Here is a 27,798-nt window from a genome sequence, read left to right as displayed (position 1 = left end):
TTAAAATTTTTAAGTATTTATCAACATTTTGATCATGATACCAAACATTTATCATTTAGAGCATTCATGATACACATTATATCATCATAATAAAAAGCATAAGTAATGCATGCATCATACCAACTCATCATTATATGCATGATTCCAAATCATCATTCATATTATTTCAATCATCACTTTAACTCATCAAGCACAATTTCAACATGTAAAATCATTAAACATGATACAATCATTTATTTTCCAAACATTCATCGTAATTTTTAACTCATTCAATTTCTCAAATTAACACACTATCATGAGTATTTCATGATTTCATACAATCATATGACAAGAAATCAAAATGATGATTCATAAAAAATATCACAAGTTATAATCAAGAGAAAAATCAACTTTACATGCATTTTTATCTAAGGGAAAAATCATAATGTTGCATGCATCATTCCAAAAGATTTCAAGCCATATAAGCCATAAATACAAAGAAAATCATGTCATCAAAGATAAGGCTACTTAAATACCAAAAGACATGATTCATGAATAATTTCTTTAATAAAATGCAGGAAGTCATGGTGAATGATCTTGATTTACATAAAGTTTCAAAACATAAGCATCAAGATCATGGTTAGTTTTATAGATCTCCTCTTTAGTAAATGGTAAAAGGGAACATAGGAGTACAAAGAAGAGATCTTGATTTTAAAAAAAATCTCAAATAATTTCAAGAGATCAAGATCATGATTTGAATAAACCTCACTCAAATTCAAATCATCAAATCAAAATCATTTTCAAGAGATTCATAAAAATCAATAAGATAGAGAAAAAGAATTTTCAAGAACAATGCTTTTCTCTTTTTAGTTGTTTAAATTCATGTGATTTATTTCATAGAAACATTCCCTTTTCATTTATGCCAAATAAAATATGCATCAATATTTAACGCCGAAAAAGTCACTTTCATTATCATAAAAGTCGATAATTCATAAGTCTTAAGAATCAACATGCATAATTTTGAAATATAAATTTATTAAGCATGATCTCATTACATTATTTCGTAAAATATTTTCAATTAAATACAATGATTATCAAGATGCAAATTATCACTTTATCACATCATTAAAACATCTAGCATGATTTAAGTCTAACATTTTGTTCCTTTATCATATGCAATTTCCATGATTATTTTCAAAATTACTAGCATGATAAACATGATTCCTAATTTTTACATTTTCATAACATTATTAAACATATAAGTTTTAAGAAAAATAATTTTTTTTAAAGGAAATGCATCATGAAAAGCATCATGTAATTTCAAAATAAATTAAAGGCATTTTGATTACCTCATCGTTGAAAACCGTTAAGGCGTAGTTTGTCATCTCGCCTTTATTGGATTGTCCTTCTTCGGATGAGCTCGTTTCATCCAAGATTGCTTCCTTCTTCTTGCGTTCATAGCAAGTAGTTGCATTCTTTTTAAGTTTATTTTTGTTTTTCAACTTTTGTTTCATTAACTTTTTAACTTTCTTTGTGAGTTCAAGTTCACTATCACTTGAGTTTATGCTCGAGTGGTCTTCAATTGTTCTAAGTACCAAATCCTTCTGTTCTTTAGAAGGTGATTTTGTTCATCATGTTCATCATATGTATTGTGCACCATTTCATATGTCATCAATGAGCCGATCAGTTCTTCAAATGGAAAAATATTTAAATGTTTTGTTTCTTGTATGGCCGTTACTTTCGATTCTCAAGTTTTAGAAAGTGATCTTAAGATCTTGTTAATGAGTTCAAAATTCGAAAAACTTTTACCAAGTGCTTTTAAACCAGTGACGATATCCGTAAAACGGGTGTACATGTCACCAACAGTCTCACTTGGTTTCATATGAAAAAGTTCAAAATCATGCATTAAAAGATTGATCTTTGAATCGTTTACTTTACTTGTGCCTTCGTGTGTGACTTCTAATGTATGCCAAATCTCAAAAGTCGTTTTACAGGTAGAAACCCGATTAAACTCATTTTTGTCTAAGGCGCAAAATAAGGCATTCATAGCCTTTGCATTTAGAGAAAAAGCCTTCTTCGCCAAATCATTCCAATGGATCATTGGAAGATAAGACTTTTGAAAACCATTTTCGACTAAATTTCATAAATTGAGATTCAATAAAAGCAAGAAAACTCTCATTTGAGTTTTTCAATATATGTAGTCCATCCCATTGAAAAGGGAGGACGAATGAGAGAGTGACCCTCTTGAAAGCCGAAAAGAGTCATTTCTCTTGGGTGTTAAACCAACTGAGAAATCACAAGACTCTGATACCAATTGTTAGGATTAAGAGGTCGGGGTCAGCACTAAGAGGGGGGGGTGAATTAGTGCAGCGATAAAAATCGTGTCTTCAAAAACTTCATTACGATAAAAATGTTTCTAACAAAAAGACTGATTTTGGAAACTTAACTTGAAAGCGTACGTAATAAACAAGTCTGTAAGTCTATTCTTCCGACGAACTTCCAATGATCTCTCGATAATGTTCCGGCGGACTCCCGGCAAGCTCCTAGACTTCACGATAATCTTCTTGGTGAGTTCGGATGAGTTTCTTTGGCAAGCTCCAAGACTTCTCAGCTGCTTCCGATAGAACTTCCGACGAACTCTCGAACTCCCAACGAAGTCGCGTCCTTGACTCCGGGACTTCATTTTGTTTCTTGCCTTGCTATCGTAGTAAATCCTACACATGTAAAAACATATTTCGATCTAGACATTTAATACTAAGCATTAATCATGTTGTCCGGCATGTCATTGGTCACTCAACGCTTCGTTTGATTCTTTGTCGCATCGTCCTCTCTTGCGGCCTATTGCCCAATCGGCTGTTGACTCTGCAACGCTGATATCCTTGGCGAAATATCCACTCTTCCTAAACCGATGCAAGAATCCATGGCCCGAAGCCTTCTATCGATACATCGACTGATCATTCGGCCCGACGTCCAATCTTCTGACATGTTTTCCTCTGGCACAACATGATTCTTCCTACATTAATTGTCTCATCCCGATCGAAGCATCCTACGTCACTCAAAATACAGATTAAATCATAAATACTATCAATTAGTTTTATCATCAAAATACGAGATTCAATACTCTAGACCTTTGCAATTGATCTATATGGACTTGTTCAGACCAATTGTTACATCAAACCTAGGAGATAGCAAATACACATTTGTCATCGTGGATGATTATAGTATATACACATGGACTTATTTTTTGGCACAAAAAAGTGAATGCTTTAGGTATTTCTCTAAGTTTTGTAAACTTGTTCAAAATGAAAAGGGTTTTATGATTTCGTCAATTCGAAGTGATCACGGTGGTGAATTTCAAAACCATGATTTTCAAGAATTTTGTGAATCTAATAGATACAACCACAACTTCTCTATTCCAAGAAATCCTCAATAAAATGGAGTAGTAGAAAGATAGAATAAAAATTTATAGGAAATGGTAACATATTTTAGAACCCAATGTCATGAATAGAGTTTTAATAAGACCCTTACTCACCAAAACTCCTTATGAGTTATGGAACAATAAAAAACCCAATGTTTCATATTTTAAATTTTTTGGGTGTAAGTGTTTTATCTTGAATGAAAAAGATGCCTTAGGAAAATTTGATGCTAAATCCGATGAAGGAATTTTTCTTGGCTATTCTTCTATTCCTAAAGCATTTCGTATATTTAATAAAAGAACTTTGATTATAGAAGAATCCATTCATGTTGTTTTTAATGAGGTTTCTAAAATTAAGAAAAATGATTTCGATGATGATGTTAATTTTGATGCTTTAAATTTAAATGAATCCCTTTCTCCATCTAGCAACTTGGATGCATCTACTTCTGAAACATCCTTACCCAAGGATTAGAAATATATAGATGCTCGCCCTAAGGAGCTAATCGTAGGAGACACATCTAAAGGGGTTGAAACTCATTCTTCTCTTAAAAATTTTTGTGCCAATGCCGCTTTTCTCTCCCAAATTGAACCTAAATGTATTGACGAAGCCATGAAATATGATTCATGGATTATCGCAATACAAGATGAGTTAAATTAATTTGAGAGAAATGAGGTGTGGAAGCTTGTTCCTAAGCCAAATGACCATTTAGTTATTCAGGTACTAAGTGGGTCTTTAGAAACAAGCAAGATGAATCTAGTATTGTGGTCAGAAACAAGGATCGACTAGTGGCCAAAGGTTTCAACCATGAAGATGGTATCGATTACGAAGAAACCTTCGCTCTTGTGGCTCGATCAGAAGTCATAAGGATGCTCCTTGCCTATGTTAGTAATAATAATTTTAAGTTGTTTCAAATGAATGTTAAAAGTTCTTTTCTTAATGACTTTATTTCCGAAGAAGTTTATGTTGAAAAACCTCCTGGATTTGAGAACGATAGTGTCCCTAATCATGTATTTAAATTGACTAAAGCTCTCTATGGTTTAAAACAAGCCCCAAGGGCTTAGTATGAGAGACTTCGTTCATTTCTTATTAAAAATAATTTCTCAAAAGGCAAGGTCGATACTATAATGTTTATCAAAAATTTTAAAAATAATTTTCTTATTGTTCAAATTTATGTTGATGATATTATTTTCGGTTCCACGAATGAATCTCTTTATGAATCATTTGCTAAAAGTATGAGTCTTGAATTTGAAATGAGTTTGATGGGGGAATTAACTTTTTTTTGGGCTTACAAATCAAACAACTAAGTAATGGTATATTTCTTAGTCAAACAAAATATGCCTTAGATTTGTTAAAAAGGTTTAATATGGATAGCTCAAAAGCTATCAACACTCCTTCGATTTGACAAGTAGAGAAAGCTTTGATCAAAAAGCTTATAGGGGTATGATAGGAAGTTTACTTTATCTCACTATAACTAGATCGGATACCATGTTTAGTGTAGGATTTTGTGCTAAGTTTCAATCTAATCCTAAAATATCTCATCTCAAAGCAATGAAAAGAATACTTAGATATCTTAAAGGTACCACTAATCTAGGATTATGGTATCCAAAATCCGAGAACTTTGAACTAATTGCATATGTTGATGCGGAATTTGTTGGATATAAATTAGATAGAAAAAGCACATTCGGAACATGTCAGTTTTTAGGACACACACTTGTTTCTTGGTCATCCAAGAAATAAAATTCGGTTGCACTATCTACAATCGAACAACCGAAGCCAAGTACATTGCAGCTAATGCATGTTGTGCACAAGTTATATGGATGTAAAACACTTTAGAGGATTATAGGATTCATCTTAAAAATATCCCCATAAAATGTGACAACACAAGTGCAATATGTTTAACATAGAATCTCATTCAACACTCTAGAATAAAACATATTGACATTAGGCATCACTTTATATGAGATCATGTCACTAATTATTATGTAATCCTATAATTTATTGATACAAAATATCAATTAGCTGATATTTTTACAGAACTTTTAAGTGAAGAACAATTTGATTTTATTAGAAGAGAGTTAAGAATGTTAATATGTCCGAATGTATGAATTTATTAAAATTCATTTTTAGACTTTCTTGATTCTTTGATCAACCACTTAAATTCTGTACTATGAATTTTATATGATGATAAGATTATGTTCCTCAATATCATGTTTACTTTCATGATTATGATTTCCATTGAATATTTAGAAGTTTTAATCATACATCGGATTCTTAATCTTTGAGTACTACAAAGCACTAATGATTTTGCCTCATGCAAGTAGTGATGAAAAGCTATGACAAAACATTTTACGAATGCATGAATTGAATGTATATCTTTTCCGGATTATCTTTCACTTAATGGATTTCTTGAATGGAGCTTTTACGAGTCTATGTTATATCAAGTTTATTTTTTATACATAGAAGTCATTGACAAATGCATCTCTCATGGATTTATCTCTTATGAATTTTTAATTGAGAAATGGATTTGATATGATAATTCTTTCACATGCATTCTTTCTTAATGAAGGAAGAATTTTTGTTTTGAGATGAACACTTGCAAGGATTTAATTTCACATGAATATCTTGATCCTTGTGAAAAATGAAGCATGATTTAATGAAACTCTTTTATCATTGTTAACTTCATTCAAAGTTAGTTCTCAATGATTTTTCCTCCTTGCTTTCCTCCTTCATACAAAGTTTTAATGAAAAATAAAAAGAGAGAAGATGATGGAAGCCATCTCGTTAAATATTTATAACTTTTAATGTGAGAACTTTTGAATGATATCATGTCATGAATGCTTGAAATATGATTTGTATGAATTTATTTACAATTTGAAATATGACATGAATATTTACCACACTTGCATTTATTGTTGAATCGTTCTCCGTTTTGTTGATGACAAAGGGGGAGAAATAATACCAATATATGGTAAATTGATAATAAATAAATGTAATTTTACACTTGAAATGTTTGCATTATAATAAGATATCTAGAACTTAACTTGCAATTTTACAAATTGATTTCTTGCTGTAGAATGAATTGCTATGTTTGTCATCCTTCATATTGAAATATCAAGACTTGAAAATGGATGTCATGCCTTGACATTATTTTTAGAATGTTACTTCATGATAGGAATCATGATGTGTTTATTGATAAGTTAAGTTCATTTAAACTTATCTCAAGTATAGCATATAGATAGGGGGAGTTAAGGTTAACTCCGTCATCAATTGATTATCATCATAAAAAAGGGAGAGATTGTTGAATCTCGGATTTGGATGATAAAGTCAATTGTAATTTGTTTGATCTAATCTATATATTGAGAAAAGTGTGCAGAATTAACTACGATGGTAGTAAGACTTGAAGTAGGTGTTGTGCCAGAGTCAAGATCGAGATAATGTTGGAAGTTCGAGAGTTCATCGGAAGTCTAGACGTTCATCGGAAGTTCTGCGGGAACCAACCGAGAAGTCTAGAAGCTTGCCATAGAAGCTCATTGGAACTCACAAAGAAGATCATTGCAAAGCCCAGGAGCTTGTCGAGAGTCCACCGGAGCATTGCCGAGAGTTCGTCGGATATTTGTCGGAAGTACGTCGGAAGCTAGCCGGAAGTGCCATTGACGCACCGGAACATAAATTGCAGTAATCATGTCTTAGTTGTCATAGTTAGAGTGTTTATTAAGTTAGGATTGAGAGGTAATCCTACTAAATTAATTAGGGGCCAATTGGGCCCTAAGATGGGTTGGTTTGGGCCGGATTCAAGGCCCAACCAAGACCCAGAATTCTGGGCGGTGGTTCCGCCCCTGTTAGGTGGTGGCACTATTGGTAGTTATTGTTGCCAGTAGTGATACCGCCCCTGTCAAGTGATGGTACCGTTAGAGCTCGGTCTCTGAGCTCTGTCAAGCAGTAGTACCGCCCAGACTAAGTGGTAGTACTGCCCAGTGTCAAGTGTTAGGCGGTAGTACCACCCAATAATAGCGGTGGTACCGCTAGTACCCCGGAAAATCGGGATAAGACACTTCTTGTTTCTATTTTTGAAAGCCAATAGGGTCTATAAATACCCCACCCTTTTTTGCATGAAAGGACACCGAAATCTCGATATATTCTTGAGTCTTTGAAGTGTTAAAGAGTTGTAAATGTGCTAGAGTTCCCCTACTTCCTTTCTATGTATTAAGATCATTCAAGAGAGGAGTGAAACTTGTAAGGGTTATCTCCTAAACCCGACAAAAGGAGAAAAGCTATAAAAGGTGGTTGGCCTTCGCCTATTGAAGGAAGGCCTCTAGTGGACACCGGTGACCTCGTCGGAGGAGGAAGCCAAAAGTAGATGTAGGTCATGATTGACCGAACCACTCTAAACCTGGTTTGCATTTTGTTTTGAGCAATCTTCTTAAACTGCAAATCATTTTATAGTAAAGTACTTCTTCTCCTGATCTTGCTTTCACTACACTTACGCTCTATGATGTTTTAAAGTAATTATCTTTTCGAATCGATTTTCTTCGAAATATTTTCTGAAATCGCATAAGTTTTCCGTTGCACTAATTTACCCCCCCCCCCTCTTAGTGCGCTCTTGATCCTAACATTATGGCAAAAGGAATTCACAGCATAGTATAGATAAAAAGACTTCTTCTTGGTATTTTGAATAGAAAATTACAGCAGTAAAAGGTATTGGTAATAGGAGAATACCATATCTCTTAATGCAATTGGAGGTGACGGTAGTAGATTGATTTGATCTACGGCAGAAGATGATGTTGGAGACGGCAACGTAAAGAGCAATTATGGGAATTTCTTGGCTAGTGGTCGACGATAGGGGTGGTAGCAAAAGCAGCAAGATCACTGCTCTACTACCAGATGATAGAACCCCAAAGGAATTCTATGTAGATTGATCTTTGAGCGGGATCAATCTTTGGAAAGCTATACGGGTTCCACCCTCCTAGGAGTAGGCCATATGGCTTCAATTGTAGATAGATCTTATTCTCAAAGAGATGGAGGCTACATGCATATATAGGGCTCCAAACCTTAGCCCTAGGGGCTGCTTCCTAAGTAAGTTATCCCTTTTACCCTCAAGCCTAGCTGCCGGCTCAGTAAAAAGGGGGGCAACGGCTAGGAAGCCCAAAGGCCCAAATATAAACCTTAGCCACTATTCTTTGTGTTAAATCTCAGATTTTGATGATGAAACGAATTGATAGTATTGTTAGGATCAAGAGCACTAAGAGAGGGGGGGGGGGGTGAATTAGTGCAGCGGAAAACTTTCGACGATTTAAAATGACGTTCGTACGATAAAAACGATTTCGATAAGAAAGCCGATTCGAAAATCACTTTAACTTGTGATCAAGCGAGATGTAGTTAAAGTAAAGATTTAGAGGCAGTTTGCAGTTAAGATAGAGAACATAATATAATTGTAAACCGAAATATGACGTTTGTATGATAAAAACGATTTCGGTATGAAAGCCGATTTGGAAGTTGCTTTAACTTAGATTAGGTGAAGCGCAGTTAAAGTAAAGCTATGGAGGTAGTTTGCAGTTAAGATAGAGAACAGAAAGTAAATGCAAACAGAGATATAGAGTGGTTCGGTCAATCTTGACCTACATCCACTTTTGTTTCCTCCTCCAATGAGGTCACCGACGTCCACTAAAGGCCTTCCTTCAATAGGCGAAGGCCAACCACCCTTTTACAGTTTCACTCCTTTTGACGGGCCTAGGAGACAACCCTTACAGAATTTTTCTCTCCTCTCTTGAAAGATCAAAACATGGAAGAAAAGAGGGAGGAGAACTTCTAGCCTTTACAATACTTTTGAACTCTAAAAATCACAAAGTAAGATTGGATTTTCGGTGGTTTTTCGGTGCCCTTTCATTGTTGAAAGGGTGGAGTATTTATAGGCCCCAATCCAGTTTGATTTCCGAGCTCAAAACTATCATTTCCCGGAATTTCGGGGTCTGGCGGTTCCACCGCTTGGCAGAGCTCGAAGACTGAGCCTCTAAGCAGTGCCACCTCTTGTCAAGGGTGGTTGCACCTCCTGGCAGAGCTCAGAGACTGAGCTAAGATGGTGCCACCGCCTGACTGGGGTGGTTCAACTGCCTGATAGAGCTCGAAAACTAAGCCTTTGGGCGGTGCCACCTCTTGTTAGGGGTGGTTGCACCTCTTGGCAGAGCTTGGAGACCGAGCTTAGGCAGTGCCACCACCTGACTAGGGCGGTTCAACCGCCTAACAGAGCTCGGAGACCAACCTCTTGGGCAGTGCCACCACCGACCCAAGTGGTGCCACCGCCGGCCAGGAAATCTGGGTCCAAATGGGCTGATCCATTCGGCCCAATCTAGGTCTATCAAGGGCCCAATGGCCCCAAGATTAAGTTAATGGGATCACCTCTCATTTCTAACTTAATCATTATGCTAACTACGATATTTCTTAAGACATTTAGTGCAACTTGCTCCTGTGCATCAATCGCTTCTTCCGGCGAGCTTCCAGCGATTTTCCAACAAACATCCGACAAACCTTTGACTATGCTCCTGTGGACTTCCGGCAAACTCCTGGACTTGCGACGATCCACTTGGTGAGTTCCGACGAGCTCCTTTGGCAAGCTCCTGGACTTCTCGGATTTGTTCCCGCAGAACCTCCGACGACCGTCCGAACTTCCATCGAACTATCGAACCCCCAACGTGATCATAGTCTTGACTCCGGCGCAACTCCTACTGCATGTCTTACTTTCATCATAGTTAATCCTGCATACTTATCTTATCATATGGATTAAATAACAAATGACAATTGACTTCATCATCAAAATCTAAGATTCAACAATCTCCCCCTTTTTTATGATGACAATCAATTAATAACGGAGTTAACCTTAACTCCCCCTATCTATATATCATACTTAAGATAAGTCATTCTTAAATTCAAGGCCTTTGAATTCAATAGACTTATTGATAAGTTAAGAACTCTTAACCTTATCAATTACTCTCATCATGATTCTTCTCATCATGATTCTTATCACGATGTATCTTACTGAAAATGATGTCAAGACTTGACATCCATTCTCAAGGTTTACATTTCAAATATGAATGATGGTAGCAGTTCAACATAAAATATCAACATGTAAATTTACAATTTAAGCTTTTGATATCTTAACATAAAGCAAATATTTCAAGTGTTTAGCAATCGTAGCATCACATGGCAAGATATCAATAAGTAAAGTTGCGATGCAAGTTCTTGATATCCTAACATGATGCAACCATGGCATAGTTCAAATATGACAATCATAGCATCAATTCATATATTTCATCACATGGCAAGATATCAACAAGTCAAGTTGCTATGCAAGTTCTTGATATTTTAACATGATATGGCTTTCATAGCACCTATTCATATGAATGCTTCTTTTGATATCTCAACATAATTTGGCATTCATGGCATCTATTCATATGCTTCAAATATGGTACTCATAGTATCAATTCATATATTTCTCCCCCTTTGTCATCAACAAAAAGAAGAACGATATAAACAAATTTTAAATGTAAGTGTGATGCCATAAGTAGGTTCATGTCATTTTTCTACAAAGAGTGATAGAATACAAACATCTCAAGAAAACATACATAAAGATAGCTTTCATTACTTCGTCCTTTTTATTTATTATTATCTTTTTGCATGGAGGAAAGTCATTTGTGAGCTTACTCGAATGAAGTTAAAATTAATAAGATATTAAAGCACGCTTTATTCTTGCAAGGATTAAGATATGTAAGTGAATCAAATCATTGTATGTAAAAATATCTTCCTTTTATAAGAAGGAATCACCAAATCTATTTCTTGAAAAATATTTTTCACATAATGAGTGCATTTGCTAGATGATTCCATATGTCAAAAATCAATGATGTGAATTAAACTTGATATGACATATGCTTGTTAAGTTCGAAAGAGAATAATGTATCGAAAAATCCAAATATGAAATTTGACACTTTCTTGCATTCGGATAAGGTTTTACTATAGATTTTCAAACACAATCATGAAGATAAAACATGCTTATTATCATCGAAATTTTTGTATCCAAAACACATAATTTCCAACATGATATTAAGGCATGTAATTACGTAAAATTCTCATCATAGCAATTAAGTGTGTTGATCATTCAATCAAGAAAGTCCAAAAAATAATATTAACAAGTTCAATCAATCGGACACATCAACATTCCTAATTCTCTTCTAATGAAATCAAATTGTTCTTCACTTAGAGATTTTGTAAAAATATCAGCTAGTTGATGCTTAGTATCAATGAACTCTATGATTACATCATGATTAGTGACATGATCTCGTATAAAGTGATGTCAAATATCAATATGTTTTGTTCTTGAGTGTTGAATGAGATTCTTTGTTAAACATATTGCACTTGTGTTATCACATTTAATGGGAATGTTTTTAAGATGAACTTTATAATCTTCTAAGGTGTTTTTCATCCACACAACTTGTGCACAGCATGCACTAGCTGCAATATACTTAGCTTCGGTTGTTGATAGTGCAACCGAGTTTTGTTTCTTAGATGACCAAGAAATAAGGGAATGTCCCAAAAATTGATATGATCTTGATGTGCTTTTTCTATCTAATCTACACCCAGCAAAATCCGCATCGGCATACGCAATTAACTCAAAATTCTCAGATTTTGGATACTATAATCCTAGATTTATGGTACCTTTAAGATATCTAAGTATTCTTTTAACCGCTTTGATATGAGATATATTAGGGTTCGATTGAAACCTAGCACAAAGTCCTACACTGAACATGGTATCTGGTCTAGTTGTAGTGAGGTAAAGTAAACTTCCTATCATACCCCTATAAGTTTTTTTATCGAAGCTTTCTCCACTTTCATAAACTTCTAACTTAGTGGAGGTGCTCATAGGAGTGTAAATAGCTTTTGAGCTATCCATATTAAATCTTTTTAGCATATCTAAGGTATATTTAGTTTGACTAATAAAGATGTCATTGCTTAGTAGCTTAATTTGTAAGCCTAAGAAAAAGGTTAATTCTCCCATCAAACTCATTTCAAATTCGAGACTCATAGTTTCAGTAAAAGATTCACAAAGAAATTCATTCGTAGAACCGAAGATAATATCATCAACATAAATCTGAACAATGAAAAAATTATTTTTAAAATTCTTGATAAACAATGTAGTATTGACCTTACCTTTTGTGAAATTATTTTCAATAAGAAAAGTACTAAATCTATCATACCAAGCCCTTGGGCTTGTTTTAAACCATAAAGAGTTTAGTTAATTTAAATACATGATTAGGGAGGCTATTATTTTCAAATCTGGCAGATTGTTTAACATAAACTTCTTCAGAAATAAAGCCATTAAGAAAAGCGCTTTTAATATCCATTTGAAACAACTTAAAATTATTATTACTAGCATAGGCAAGGAGCATCCTTATGACTTCTAATCTAGCCACAGGAGTGAAGGTTCCTTCGTAATTGATACCTTCTTCTTGGTTGAAACATTTAGCCACTAATCTAGCCTTGTTTCTAACCACGATACCACATTCATCTTACTTGTTTCTAAAGACCCATTTAGTACCAATAACTAAATGGTCATTTGGCCTAGGAACAAGCTTCCACACCTCATTTCTCTCAAATTGATTTAACTCGTATTGCATTGCGATAATCCATGAATCATCTTTCATGGCTTCGTCAATATATTTAGGTTCAATTTGGGAGAGAAAAGCGGCATTGACACAAAAATTTTGAGAGAAGAACGTGTTTGAACCCCAATAGATGTGTCTCCTAGGATTAGCTCCTTAGGATGAGCATCTACATACTTCCAATCCTTGGAAAAGAATGTTTCAGAAGTGAACGCATCCAAGTTGCTAATTGGAGAAGGGGTTTCATTTAAATTCAAAGAATCGAAATTAACAAAATCATCAAAATCATTTTTCTTAATTTCTGAAATCACATTGAAAACAACATGAATGTATTCTTCTATAATTAAAGTTCTTTTATTGAAGATATGAAAAGCTTTAGAAATCGAAGAATAACTAAGAAAAATTCCTTCATCGGATTTAGCATCAAATTTTCCTAAGGCATCTTTTTCATTCAAGATAAAACACTTACACCCAAAAAATTTAAAATATGAAACATTGGGTTTTTTATTGTTCCACAAATCATAGGGAGTTTTGGTGAGTAAGGGTCTTACTAGAACTCTATTCAAAATATAGCATGCAGTGTTTACGGCTTCGGCCCAAAAATATTTGGGTAGTCTATGTTCATTCAACATGGTTATTGCCATTTCTTGTAAATTTCTATTCTTTCTTTCTACTACTCCATTTTGTTGAGGATTTCATGGAAGAGTGAAGTTGTGGTTATATCATTAGATTCACAAAATTCTTGAAAATCATGGTTTTGAAATTCACCACCATGATCACTTCGAATTGATGAAATCATAAAACCCTTTTCATTTTGAACAAGTTTATAAAACTTGGTGAAATATCTAAAACATTTATTTTTGTGTTTCAAGAAATAAGTCCATGTGTATCTACTATAGTCATCTACAATGACGAAGGCGTATTTGCTACCTCCTAGTCTTGATGTAGAGATTGGTCCGGACAAGTCCATATAGATCAATTGTAATGGCCTAGATGTGCTTATTTGATTCTTAGATTTGAAACTACCCTTAATTTAACAAGCATTACACACATTATCTTTGATGAACTTGATATGAGGAATTCCTCGTAAAAGTTCTTTGGACGATATTTGAGTGATTAATTTCATGCTAGCATGACCTAATCTTCTATGCCAAAGCCAAGAATCCTCATTCAAAACTGAGAAACACATTTCATTGCAAAGATCATTGATGTCAATGGTGTATACATTATTCTATTTTAATACAATCATAGATGTGTTTTTGTATGATTTTTCAATGATGCAAGTATTAGATTCGAATTTGATGATATATCCTTTATCACATAATTGACTAATACTCAAAAGGTTATGTTTTAAACCATCAACTAACAAAACATCTTCAATAAAGAAGTTGGATTTGTTACCTATAGTTCCTTTGCCAATGATTTTACCCTTGTTGTTGTCTCCAAATGTGACAAAGCCTTCGTCTATGCTAGTGAGCGTAAAGAATTGAGATGGTTCTCCAGTCATATGTCTTGAGCATCCACTATCAAGGTACCATCTCTTGCTCCTAACTTGTGATGGTGTTTGTCTCTACAAGAAAGGATAATTTTTAGGTACTCATTTACTTTTGGGTTCCTCAAAAACTGATCAACATTGTTTATTATGTTGCATAGAGTTTATCATGGTTCCTTTAGGAACCCAAATCAGTTTGTTTGGGCTAATTTTCTTGAATAGACAATGATATGTTTTATGTCTATACTTGCAACAAAAGTTGCATTTACTTTGGTGCCGAACATGTAAGATAGGGCCTTTAATGAAGGTGGTTGGATTTTGGTGAGAACTTCTCACAAATCTGATTCCACTTCTTTTAGGAATGTGACCCTTATTTGTAAGAATCATGTTCAAAGACTTGCTACTAACCTCGAATTTCTTCAAGGCATCCTTAAGTAGCAAGTTCTCCTTTTGGAGAGTTTCTAGATCATGACATTTTTCACATTGAGCTAAACTATCATGATATTCAATTTTTAATTTATCAAAATTGCTAGCAAAACTATCATGCTTATTTTTCAGTAATTTATATTTTCTACTAATTATTTTACATTCATCAAATAAGTTATGGAAGACATTTAATAATTCATCAAATGATAAATATGCATTAATTAAATTTGTTACCTCCTCTCCGATGGCAATTAAGGCATAATGAGCAACTTGCTCGGTGTTGGACTCCTCTTCTTCGGATGCGCTCGAGTCATCCCACGTTGCTTTGAGCGTCTTCTTCTTTGATGTTCTCTTCTTGGCTTGGGGATAATCACTTTTGTCGTGTCCCGGCTTTTTGCACTCGTAGCAAATAACTTGTTCCTTTTTGGGTTCAAATATATTTTGTGTCATTTTTAAACTTGTTTTTCTTAATAAATTTTTTGAATTTCCTTGTTAGAAGTGTCAAGTCATCGTCACAGTCCTCATCACTTGAGTTTTCTCTCAAGTGGTCATCTAAAGATCTAAGTGACATATCCTTCCTGTTCTTTGGAAGGATGTCTTCTTGCTCTTCATGTGCCTTGCAAGTCATTTCATAGGTCATTAATGACCTGATTAGTTCTTCAAGAGGAAATTTGTTTAAATCTTTAGCCTCTTGAATAGCAGTGACTTTAGGGTCCCAACTCTTAGGAAGGGATCTTATAATCTTATTTACGAGCTAAAAATCTGAAAAACTTTTGCCGAGTCCTTTTAGACCATTGACGACATCCGTGAAACGAGTGTACGTGTCGCCAATAGTCTCACTCGGTTTCATTCGGAAAAGTTTAAAAGAATGTATCAAAAGATTGATTTTTTACTCTTTCACTCTACTTGTGCCTTCGTGAGTCACTTCGAGTGTATGCTAAATATCAAACGCGGTTTCACAAATCGAAACACAATTGAACACATTTTTATCAAGCACACAAAATAAGGCATTCATAGCCTTTGCATTAAGAGCGAAAGTCTTCTTCTCCAATTCATTCCAATCGATCATTAGAAGAGAAGACTTCGAAAATCCATTTCGACAAGATTCCAAAGTTCAAAATCCACTGAAATAAGGAAGATCCTCATTCGGGTGTTCCAATAGGTGTAGTCCATCCCATTGAACATTAGGTGGACGTGTAATAGAGTGGCCCTCTTGGTTTCCGGCATATGCCATCTCTCTTGGGTTTTAATCTGTTTGAGAGTGAACTCTGCTCATATACCAATTGTTAGGATCAAGAGCACTAAGAGGGGGGGGGGGGTGAATTAGTGCAACGGAAAACTTTCGACGATTTAAAACGACGTTTGTACGATAAAAATGATTTCTGTAAGAAAGCTGATTCGAAAATCACTTTAACTTGTGATCAAGTTAGATGCAGTTAAAGTAAAGATATAGAGGCAGTTTACAATTAAGATAGAGAACAGAATATAATTGCAAACTGAAATATGACGTTCGTACGATAAAAGCGATTTCGGTATGAAAGCCGATTCGGAAGTTGCTTTAACTTAGATTAGGCAAAGTGCAGTTAAAGTAAAGCTATGGAGGCAGTTTACAGTTAAGATAGAGAACAGAAAGTAAATGCAAACTAAGATTTAGAGTGGTTCGGTCAATCTTGACCTACATCCACTTTTGGCTTCCTCCCCCGATGAGGTCACCGACGTCCCACTAGAAGCCTTCCTTCAATATGCGAAGGCCAACCACCCTTTTACAGTTTCACTCCTTTTGACGGGATTAGGAGACAACCCTTACAGAATTTTTCTCTCCTCTCTTGAAAGATCAAAACTTGGAAGAAAAGAGGGAGTAGAACTTCTAGCCTTTACAACACTTTTGAACTCTAAAAATCACAGAGTAAGATTGGATTTTCGATGGTTTTTTTATGCCCTTTCATTGCAGAAAGGGTGGGGTATTTATAGGCCCTAATCTAGTTTGAATTTCGAGCTCAAAACTATCATTTATTGGAATTACGGGGTCGGCGGTTCCACTGCGTGACTAGGATGGTTGCACCGCCTGGTAGAGCACGAAGAGTGAGCCTCTGGGCGGTGCCTCCTCTTGTCAGGGGCAGTTTCATCTCATGGCAGAGCTTAGAGATCGAGCTCAGGCGGTGCCACCACTTGACTGGGGTGATTCAACCGCCTGGCAAAGCTCGAAGAATGAGCCTCAAGGCGGTGCCACCTCTTGTCAAAGGCGGTTGCACCTCCTAGCAAAGCTCGGAGACCGAGCTCAGGTGGTGCCACCACCTGACTCGGGCGGTTCAACCGCCTGGCAGAGCTTAGAGACCGAACTCCTGGGTGGTGCCACCGCCGACCCAAGTGGTGCCACCGCCGGCCTGGAAATCTGGGTCCGAATGGGTTGATCCATTCGGCCCAATCTGGGTCTGTCAAGGGCCCAACTGCCCCAAGATTAAGTTAATGGGATCAGCTCCCATTTCTAACTTAATCATCGAGCTAACTATGATATTTCTTAAGACATTTACTACAACTTGCTCCGGTGCATCAATCGCTTCTTCCGACGAGCTTCCAGCGATTTTCCAATGAACATCCGATGAACCGTGGATGATGCTCCTGCGAACTTCTGGAAAACTCCTGTACTTGCGATGATCCACTTGGTGAGTTCCGACGAGCTCCTTTGGCAGGCTCTTAGACTTCTCGGATTTGTTCTTGCAGAACCTCCGACGACTGTCCGAACTTCCATCGAACTCTCGAACCCTCAACGTGATCATAGGCTTGACTCCGGTGCAACTCCTGCTGCATATTTTACTTTCATCGTAGTTAATCCTACACACTTATCTCATCATATGGATTAGATAACAAATGACAATTGGCTTCATCATCAAAATCGGAGATTCAACAAGTATTTATGATTTAATCTACGTTTTGTGTGATGCATGATGCTTCAATTAGGGAGAGACAATTAAAGTAAGAAGAATCATATTGGGCGAGGGGAAAACATGTCAGAAGATTGGACGTCACACCAAAGGATAGTGGACATATCGAAAGAAGGCTTTGGGCTGCAAATTCGGGCATCGGTCCAAGAAAAGCGGATATTGCATCAAGGATATTGGAGTTATGGAAGTCAACTGGCTGATTGGGCAATAGGCCGTAAGGGAGGACAATGCGCCGAAGAATCGGACGAAGCGTCGATGGACCAATGACAGGCCAGACAACATTATTCATGCTTTGTAATAATTGTCTAGATCGAAGTGTGTTTTTATATATGCAGGATTAACTCTGATAGCAAGGCATAAAGCAAAATGAAGTCCCGGAGTCAAGAACGTGATTTCATTGGGAGTTCGAGAGTTCGTCGGAGGTTCTACCAGAATTGACCGAGAAGTCCTGGAGCTTGCCAAAGAAGCTCATCGGAACTCGCCAAAAAAATCATCGTGAAGTCCAGAAGCTTGCCAGGAGTTCGCCGGAACATTACATAGAGCCTCGTATTTTTCATTTGGTTTAACACCCAAGAGAAATTACTCTTTTCGGCTTTCAAGAGGGTCACTCTCTCATTCGGTCTCCCTTGTTCAATGGAACAAACTACACATATTGGAAAACTCAAATGAGAGTTTTCTTGCTTTCGTTGGATTTGAATTTATGGAATATTATCGAAAGCGGATTTCGAAGGTCTTCTCTTCCAATTAATCATTGGAATGATTTGGAGAAGAAAACTTTTTCTTTAAATGCTAGAGCTATGAATGCTCTATTTTGCACCTTAGATAAAAATGAGTTTAATATGGTTTCTACTTGCATAATGGCTTTTGACATTTGGCACATTCTTGAAACCACACACGAAGGCACTAGTAGAGTAAAAGTTTCGAAGATTAATCTTTTAATGCATGATTTCGAATTGTTTCATATGAAACTAAGCAAAACCATTGGAGACATGTACACCCGTTTTATGGATGTCGTCAATGGTTTAAAAGCACTTGGTAGAAGTTTTTTGGATTTTAAACTTGTAAACAAAATTTTATGTTCTCTTAATAAGAGTTGGGATCCAAAAGTAACTGCAATACAAGAGGCAAAAGATCTTAATAATTTTTCACTTGAAGAACTTTTTGGTTCATTAATGACATATGAAATAGTGCACAATGCACAAGACGAACTCTCGAACTCCCAACGAAATCGAGTTCTTAACTCTGGGACTTCATTTTTCTTTATGCCTTGCTATCATAGTTAATTCTGCACATATATAAACACACTTCGATCTAGACAATTATTACTGCGCATGAATCATGTTGTCTGGCATGTCATTGGTCCATCGATGCTTCGTCCGATTCTTCGGTGCATTGTCCTCTCTTGCGGCCTATTGTCTAATTGGCCAGTTGAACTCCACAACTCTGATATCCTTGGCGTAATATCCACTCTTCTTGGCCCGATGCCCGAATTTGTAGCCCGAAGCCTTCTACCGATATGTCGACCGATCCTTCGGCGCGATGCCCAATCTCCTGACATGTTTTCTTCCGGACCAACATTATTCTTCCTGCTTTAATTGTCTCTCCCTTATCGAAGCATCCTACATCACTCAAAATGTAGATCAAATCATAAATATTGTCAATTGGTTTCATCATCAAAATCCGAGATACAACAATCTCCCCCTTTTTTTTTGATGACAATCAATTGATGACGGAGTTAACCTTAACTCCCGAAGTTTAAACAAATTTTCCCTATCAATATGCCATATTAATAGAACTCTTGGATTCAAAAATCTAAGAAACATGTTATCATAAACTTATGCAGAACATCATACTTCTCCCCCTTTGTCATCAACAAAAAGGAGAAGTGCAACTATCAATTGTTTGAGATATACAAGATCAAATTATTGCATTTACAATCATGCAATTTGTAAGCTAGAAAATTTAGCAAGTGTTACATCATATTTAGAACATGCAAGCTAGTATATTTTATATCACTTTACAACATGTATAATCACCAAATCATTATTAATTTCATGATTGTAAATTTTGCAAGTTTGTATTTTTGCTTCTTAAGATAGGCAAGCTAGTGATGTTTCGGATAGCAAACTCTTTCTTCTCTTTTAAGAAGTACCATTTTTGCTTCCTTTGAAACGGATAAGCTAGAAAAAATTTACATTATTTTACAACATACAAGCTAGCAATTTGACAAGTGTTACTTCTCTTTAAAGTATGAAGGTTAGTAATTTTTTGAAAAATAATGCAAGATAACAAGCTAGCAAGATACAATGTTTTACATGAAGCAAGCTACATGAAGTACGTTTGCATCTTCCCTTTAGATGTGCTAGCAAGCAAGCAAGTTTCTCCTTACAATTTGTGAGCTAGCAAATTTTACACATATGAATGTTGGCAAGATTTTTGTAACTTTTTGAGATGAGCAAGCTTTTTGCTTCTTCTTGAAGTATGCAAGCTAGCTAGCAAGCTAGCAAAATTTTCTCCCCCTATGTCATTGTCAAATAGAAGGGAAGAATACAATGTTGTAATTCTTTTCCCTTTTTATCAATCTTCACATCATGACAAAGGTAAAGTATCAACCTTATTTCAATATGTTTGTGCATCATTATAGTTTCAATTTACAACATGCACAATTTTAAATCTTTACAGATCATCCTCACTCTATGCATGATACTAAAAATAAATCAATTATCATATCATATATGATACTCATAAGCTAGCAAAGAAGTTCTACTGAAAGTTCTATCGAAAGTTCTACCAGAATTTCATTGAGAGTTCGAGAGTTTGTTGGAAGTTCAGACGTTCATCAGAAGTTCTGCAGGAATTGACCGAGAAGTCCTAGAGCTTGCCAAAGAAGTTCGTCAAAACTCGCCAAGAAGATCATCGTGAAGTCTAGGAGCTTGCCGGGAGTCCACAGAATATTGCTGAGAGATCGTCGGAAGTTCGCTGGAAGATCGCTGGAAGCTTGTCGGAAGAAACCAAGACTAACCAGACTTGATTTGCTTAGAATATGTCTTAAGAATTGTAGTTAGCACATAATTAGAGTATGATTTAGGAGGTAATCCCATCAACTCTGTTAGGGGCCAATTAAGCCTAAGTTAGGCTGGTTTGGGCCGGATTCAAGGCCCAACCAGGATGTTGAAAGCCTAGTTCGCGATGGCACCGCTAGGGCCGACAATGGCATCACCTGGAAGATAGCATCCCAGGAATTCTAGGCAGTAGTACCGTCGATAGTGAATGCTGCCAGCAGTGGTACCGCCCTTGTCGAGCGGTGGTATCACCCAATGATAGACTAGTGACAGTAGTACCACCTAGTAACGGTGGTAGTACCGCTAGTACACAGGAAACCTGGGATGAGACCTTTTTAGGCTCTAAATTTGAAGCAACTTGAAGCCTATAAATACTCCTCTCATCCCTAGTTAACACAGATAAGCACAAAGAGTTTAATAGTGAGAAAACACTATAGAAATCACTTAAGAAATCCCCTCCTGTAGCTTAAACTTAGAATTTTGTTTAGAGAGGAGTGTGTGCTTGTAAAGGTTGTCTCCTAAACATGTGAAAAGGAGAAGATGGGTGTAAAAGGGAAGTTGATCTTCGCTCGTTGAAAGAAGATCGATAGTGGATGCTGGTGGTCTCGACGGAAGAGGAATCAGCGGAGTGGATGTAGGTCACGACGACCGAACCACTATAACTCTTTTTGCATTTACTTTTTGCAATTTACTTTAAACTGCAAACTGCCTTTTTATTACTTGTTATGCTCTTCCGTACTCTTTCAATTTTAAGTATCTTTCTGAAATCGATTTTATCGTACGAAATGAAAGAATTTCTAGAACTAACGTAATTTTTACCGCTGCACTAATTCACCCCCCCCCCCTCTTAGTGCTGACTCGTTCTTAACACTTTATAGGATAGAGGTGACTATGTGGGTTTTATTACAATCTAATAGATTTTTCATTAGCTGCTTCTTGGTTGAGTAGGACCCAACTCTACTAGAGTCTTATCAGGTCTTTAGGGTATTAGATGGATGAGAGACGATAAATACATGGTAATTGAGGACAGATAGGTCCAATGGATTGGATTCCATTGTATTATCTGGGGACTGTGGTGTAGTGGCCTAGTACGTCCATAGTCGATGAGTGAGTGAATTATTATGAAGATAATAATTCACTGAGCTATAAGAAGTTCTGATAGGTGTGACTCATGGCCAGCTCAATATTAGGCCTAGAGGGTCACACACATATGGTAGGCATTGCGATGAGTAGAGGTTCGGATATGAGATATCCACCAGACCCCCTATCTTATTGGATATCCAATAAGTCTCTGAATTATTGGATCATATGGATGAGATCCAATAAGAGCCAATAAAAGATTATTAGATAGAGATCTACTAATCTAAGAGGCTTAGGTAGTTGGATGAAGATCCAATACCCAATAGGGTAAGATCGATTAGGGTTAAGTTGACAGGGGGCTTCTATAAATAGGAGGAAACCAAACACCTATAGGCTAGAGGTTTTTTTGGTTGCCACCTCCTATTCTCCTCTCCCCTTCTCCTCAGATAGTATGTCTAGAGATTTGAGGAGCATCGTCGTAGCCCTATTGTATGGATCACTACTAAAGAGGAGGACGCTTGACCTCCTTCATCTTCTCCTATAGATCTGCTAGGATTCAGGGATATACGACCGTTCTGTGTAACAGAATTATCTCACGTATTGTTTTCAATTTTACAAATTTTGCGCACCAATCTTCGCACAATGACGTACACATCTTTGGAAAATTTGAGAATTTTATTTTCTGTTCTTCCATTGTGCATGTGATGATGCCCTTAGATTTTTTAATAATGGTATTAGAGCCAGGTTGTTCATGTGAAAGATTGATTTTGAACTACGTGTATTGTGTTATGGAAAAACTTTTGACATCAAGATCGTTGATACAAAAGCGAGAATGGGAAGCAACCATTACTACCCTCGTAGAGCAGCAAAAAGGGCTGCTTGCAGACTTGGTCACCACCTGCGTGGTGGCGATCGACGGCCTGCCCACAACAACAGCGGCCTACCTACAACAGCGATAGCGCTTGCGGGCAGGGCCCTAGTATGCAAGCCATCTTCATGCAGAGGGCACAGCCTGCCCGCATGTGCATAGGCTACACGTAGGTAGAGGCGACATCGACTAGCAGCGCCATCCCGCAAGCAAGCCGCCTATGGGCTGACCACCTTCCGCGTGGCCATCAATTGCTCACAAGGTGGTAAATGCATGTGCATGTAAGGCGGCGACCGCTTGTGCACGCAAGGCAGTAGGTCGCCGCACAAGCGCCACACAAGCGCCACACTGGCAGTCTCCTGCACGCATGGCAGCATCGAACTATCACTTGCTAGCCTAGACGATAGCCACAAAGGTTGTGACCGTCGCACTACTACCGGCGGGCAAGGGCGCACCCTCCTCCAACAATGGCCACCATTGGTGGGGTGGCGGTTGTGGCAACACCATAGGGAGAAGAGAAAGGGTTAGGATTTTTTTTGCCAAATAATAGTTTTACCCCTTGAAATTTTTGAAATTCTACATTCTATCCTTTTTATCTAAATTACTAAAATACCCCTCATAATTCAAAAAATTCCCTATATGTTCTCAATTTCAAAAAAATATTAATTAATTATAAGTTTAATGGATTATTATTATTATTATTATTATTATTATTATTATTATCTAGTAGTCCTACATAATAATGATGATGTGTACTTGTGATGTATAATATGTGAACAGATGATCATGGACCATATGATGTGTGTACATGTGATGTGATTATTATTATTATTGGGGTATGCGATCCTCCATTTTATTTCTCATTTATTATCCAGCTTGCGTGCCTATGATGAAGTTGTAACCACACGAGGAGGCGTAACGGGAGCGTACAAGTGATAGTAGGACCCTCGAGGCCGAGATAGACGATCACGATGCATGAAGATGCGTCAAGATACTGAAGGAACCGACAAGGACAAGATGGATGTTCAAAACACATGAAAATACCCGACTGCATAGAAAGATCTTGATATGAGTGATTAGGCCTATTGGCTCGGGCCTAGTCACATTAGGTTGTGGTCTATAATCATCTAGTGTGATTGCTCATGTGATGTGTAATTGTTTGTACACCTACTAGATATGTATATATATTTACATGCAATGTAGATATATATTAAATATGTATGTGTGTGACATGTTATATTAGGAGACCAAATTAAAATCTCCTCTCTCGATAATATTAAGTCGGTAAACATGAGACAATTAGATTGACACACATGGCCTTCTATCGTTATAGGTTGGGACCGATTCTCGATGTAAGTTGAGTTGGTTGAGTCTATTGAGACTCACCTATATCGTGATTCGCTATATTGCCTATAACATAGAGATATCACTGGATACCAGAGGACATGGTTGTTGAATCTCGTATTTTGATGATGAAACTACTTGATATATGTTTATGATTTAATCTGTATTTTGAGTGACGCAGGATGCTTCGATCAGGATGAGAAAATTAAAGCAGGAAAATCATGTTGTCCCGGAGGAACATGTCAGAAGATTGGACGTCGGGCTGGTGGAACAGTCGACGTATCGACAGAAGGCTTCAGGCCGTGGACTCGGGCATCAGGCCAAGAAGAGCGGGTATTGTGCCAAGGATATCGGAGTTGCAAAGTCAACTAGCCGATTGGGCAATAGGCTGCAGGAGAGGACGATGCGCTGAAGAATCGGACGAAGCGTCGAGGGACCAATGACATGCCGGACAACTTGGTTAATTGCTTAGGATTAATTGTCTCGATCGAAGTTTTGTTTTAAGTGTGCAGGATTAACTACGATAGAAGAAAGATATGCAGCAGAAGTTGCGCCGGAGTCAAGACAATGATCACGTTGGGAGTTCGGATAGTCGTCGGAGGTTCTGCAGGAACAAATCCGAGAAGTCCATGAGCTTGCCAAAGAAGCTCGTCGGAACTCGACAAGTGGATCGTCGCAAGTCCAGGAGTTTGCCGTAAGTCCGCAGGAGCATCACCGAGGGTTCATCGGATGATCAACGGAAGTTCACCGGAAGCTCGCCGGAAGAATCGATTGACGCACCGAAGCAAGTTGCAGAAATGTCTTAGGAAATATCGTAGTTAGCACAATGATTAAGTTAGAAATAGGAGGTGGTCCCATTAACTTAATCTTGGGGCAATTTGGCCCTTGAAAAATCCAAATTGGGCCGAATGGATCAACCCATTCGGACCCTGATTTTTGCCAGGCGGTTGAACCACCCAAGGCAGGAGGTTGCACCGTCTGGGCTCAGTCTCCGAGCGAGATTGGGAGGTGCAACTGCTCCAGCCAGGCGGTGGCACCGCCTGGGCTCAGTCTCCGAGCGAGACTGGGCGGTGCAACCTCCCCTGATAGGAGGTGGCACCGCTTGGGCTCGGTCTCCGAGCACTGGCTGAGCGGTGCAACCGCCTCAGTCAGGAGGGTGCACCACCTGAGCTCGGTCTTTGAGCTCTGGCAAGAGGTGCAACCGCCCCTGACAGGAGGTGGCACCGCCTAGAGGCTCAGTCTTCGAGCTCTATCAAGCGGTTCAACCGCTCTAGTCAGGAGGTGCAACCGCTTGATCCCGGAATTTCGGGAATTGACAATTTTGAGCTCCAAATTTGAACTGGGCTGGGGCCTGTAAATACCCCACCCATTCAGCACTGAAAGAGCAAACAACATGCACCGAAATCTTGATCTTGTTCTGTGAGTTTTAGAGCTCAAAATTGTTGTAAATGCCAAAAGTTCTTCTCCCTCTTTTCTTCCATGTTCTGAGCTTTATAGAGAGGAGAGAAAATTCCATAAGGGTTGTCTCCTAAGCCCATCAAAAGGAGTGAAACTGTAAAAGGGTGGTTGATGTCGGTGACCTTGTCGGTGGAGGAAGCCAAAAGTGGAGTAGGTCAAGATTGACCGAACCACTCTAAATCTCGGTTTGCATTTACTTTGAGCATATTATCTTTACTGCAAACCTCCTCTAAAGCTTACTGCTTTCTGCGCATATACGATCGGGTTTCAAGCTTTGCACTTGCCGAATCAGCGTTTAGACGTAATCTATTTTTTCGTACGATCATTATATTTCAGTTTGCATTTACATTTTGATTTCTATCATAACTGCAAACCGTCTTTATATCCTTGCTTAAACTGCATCTTTCCTAATCAAGTGATTTACGAATCAGCATTTAGACGTAAATCAGTTTCTTCGTACGAACATCGTATTTCAGTTTGCGCTTATATTATGGTTTTCATCATAACTGCAAACTGCCTTCATAGATTGACTTTAACGTCATCTCGCTTGATCTTAAATTAAAGTAATCTTAGAATCGGCTTTCACACCGAATTCATTTTTATCGTTCGAACGTTCTTTTATCGTTGAAAGATTTCCGCTGCACTAATTCACCCCCCTCCCCCCTCTTAGTGCTCTTGATCCTAACAATTGGTATTAGAGCCCGGTATTTCTCATTTCGGATTTACAACCGAGAGAAATGGCTCTTCATGGCTTTCAAGAGGACTTGTCGATTGTTCGTCCACCGTTGTTTAACGGATTGGACTACACTTATTGGAAAACTCGAATGAGAGTTTTCTTGATTTCTATGAATTTGGATTTATGGAATATCATTGAAAACGGTTTTCAACTTCCCTCTAAACCGATGAACGAATGGTCGGACTTGGAGAAGAAGTATTTTTCTTTAAATGCAAAGGCTATGAATGCCTTATTTTGCGCTTTGGACAAAAATGAGTTCAATCGGATTTCTACGTGCGAAACGGCTTTTGACATTTGGCGAACACTTGAAATCACGCACGAGGGAACTAGTAGAGTCAAAGACTCGAAAGTTAACATTTTATTGCATGATTTTGAGCTTTTTCGAATGCAACCAAGCGAGACTATAGGTGACATGTACACCCGTTTCACGGATGTCGTCAATAGTTTAAGAGCTCTTGGAAAATGTTTTTCGGATTTTGAACTCGTAAACAAGATTTTGCGTTCTCTTTCTAAGAAGTGGGATTCAAAAGTAACTGCAATACAAGAAGCTAAAAACCTAAACAACTTACCACTTGAAGAACTAATTGGTTCTTTGATGACATATGAAATTGTGCACAATGCACATAATGAACAAAATCACCTTCCAAAGAACCGGAAGGATTTGGAACTCCAGACAAATGAGTACCACTTGAGCGATGACTCAAGTGATGAGGACAATGATGAACTTGAACTTCGAACTTTAAATCTTAATAAGTTTATTAAACAAAAATCTAAAATAAACAATAAACTTGAACGAAGGAAGAGGCCAAAGAAGAAGAATATAAAGTGAGATGAATCGAGCTCCTCCGAAGACAAGGAGAAAATCAAGAAAGGCGAGGTGGCAAACTATGCCTTAATGACATTCAACGATGAGGTAATCAAAATCCCCTTAATTTATTTCGAAATTACATGATGCTTTTCATAATACATTTTATTTTTTAGTATAGAATTAATTTTCTTGAAAATTACATGTTTTAAAAAAATATATATATGATGAAAATGCAAAATTTATGATCATGCTAGTAGTTCTGAAAATAATCAAGAAAAATACATATTTTATGATAAACAAACAAAATGATTTTGATTGAAAATATGAAATCATGCTTGATGATATAATGATGTTTTGATACCATGATTTTTTTCTATGCATGAGATTTTAAAAATCGTGTTTATTGGTTTTATAATTATGGATGATGAATCTTGCGATTTTCGATTATGAAAGTGCCTTATTGATCTTTGTCATAATAAAACTTGCACTTTCGATTTTAAAACATGCTACATGTTTGGCATAGATGAAATAAAATCATAT

This window comes from Musa acuminata, chromosome BXJ3-5 (genome assembly GCF_036884655.1).
Source record: "Musa acuminata AAA Group cultivar baxijiao chromosome BXJ3-5, Cavendish_Baxijiao_AAA, whole genome shotgun sequence".
Lineage (NCBI taxonomy): Eukaryota > Viridiplantae > Streptophyta > Magnoliopsida > Zingiberales > Musaceae > Musa > Musa acuminata.
This window is presented reverse-complemented; position numbering follows the sequence as displayed.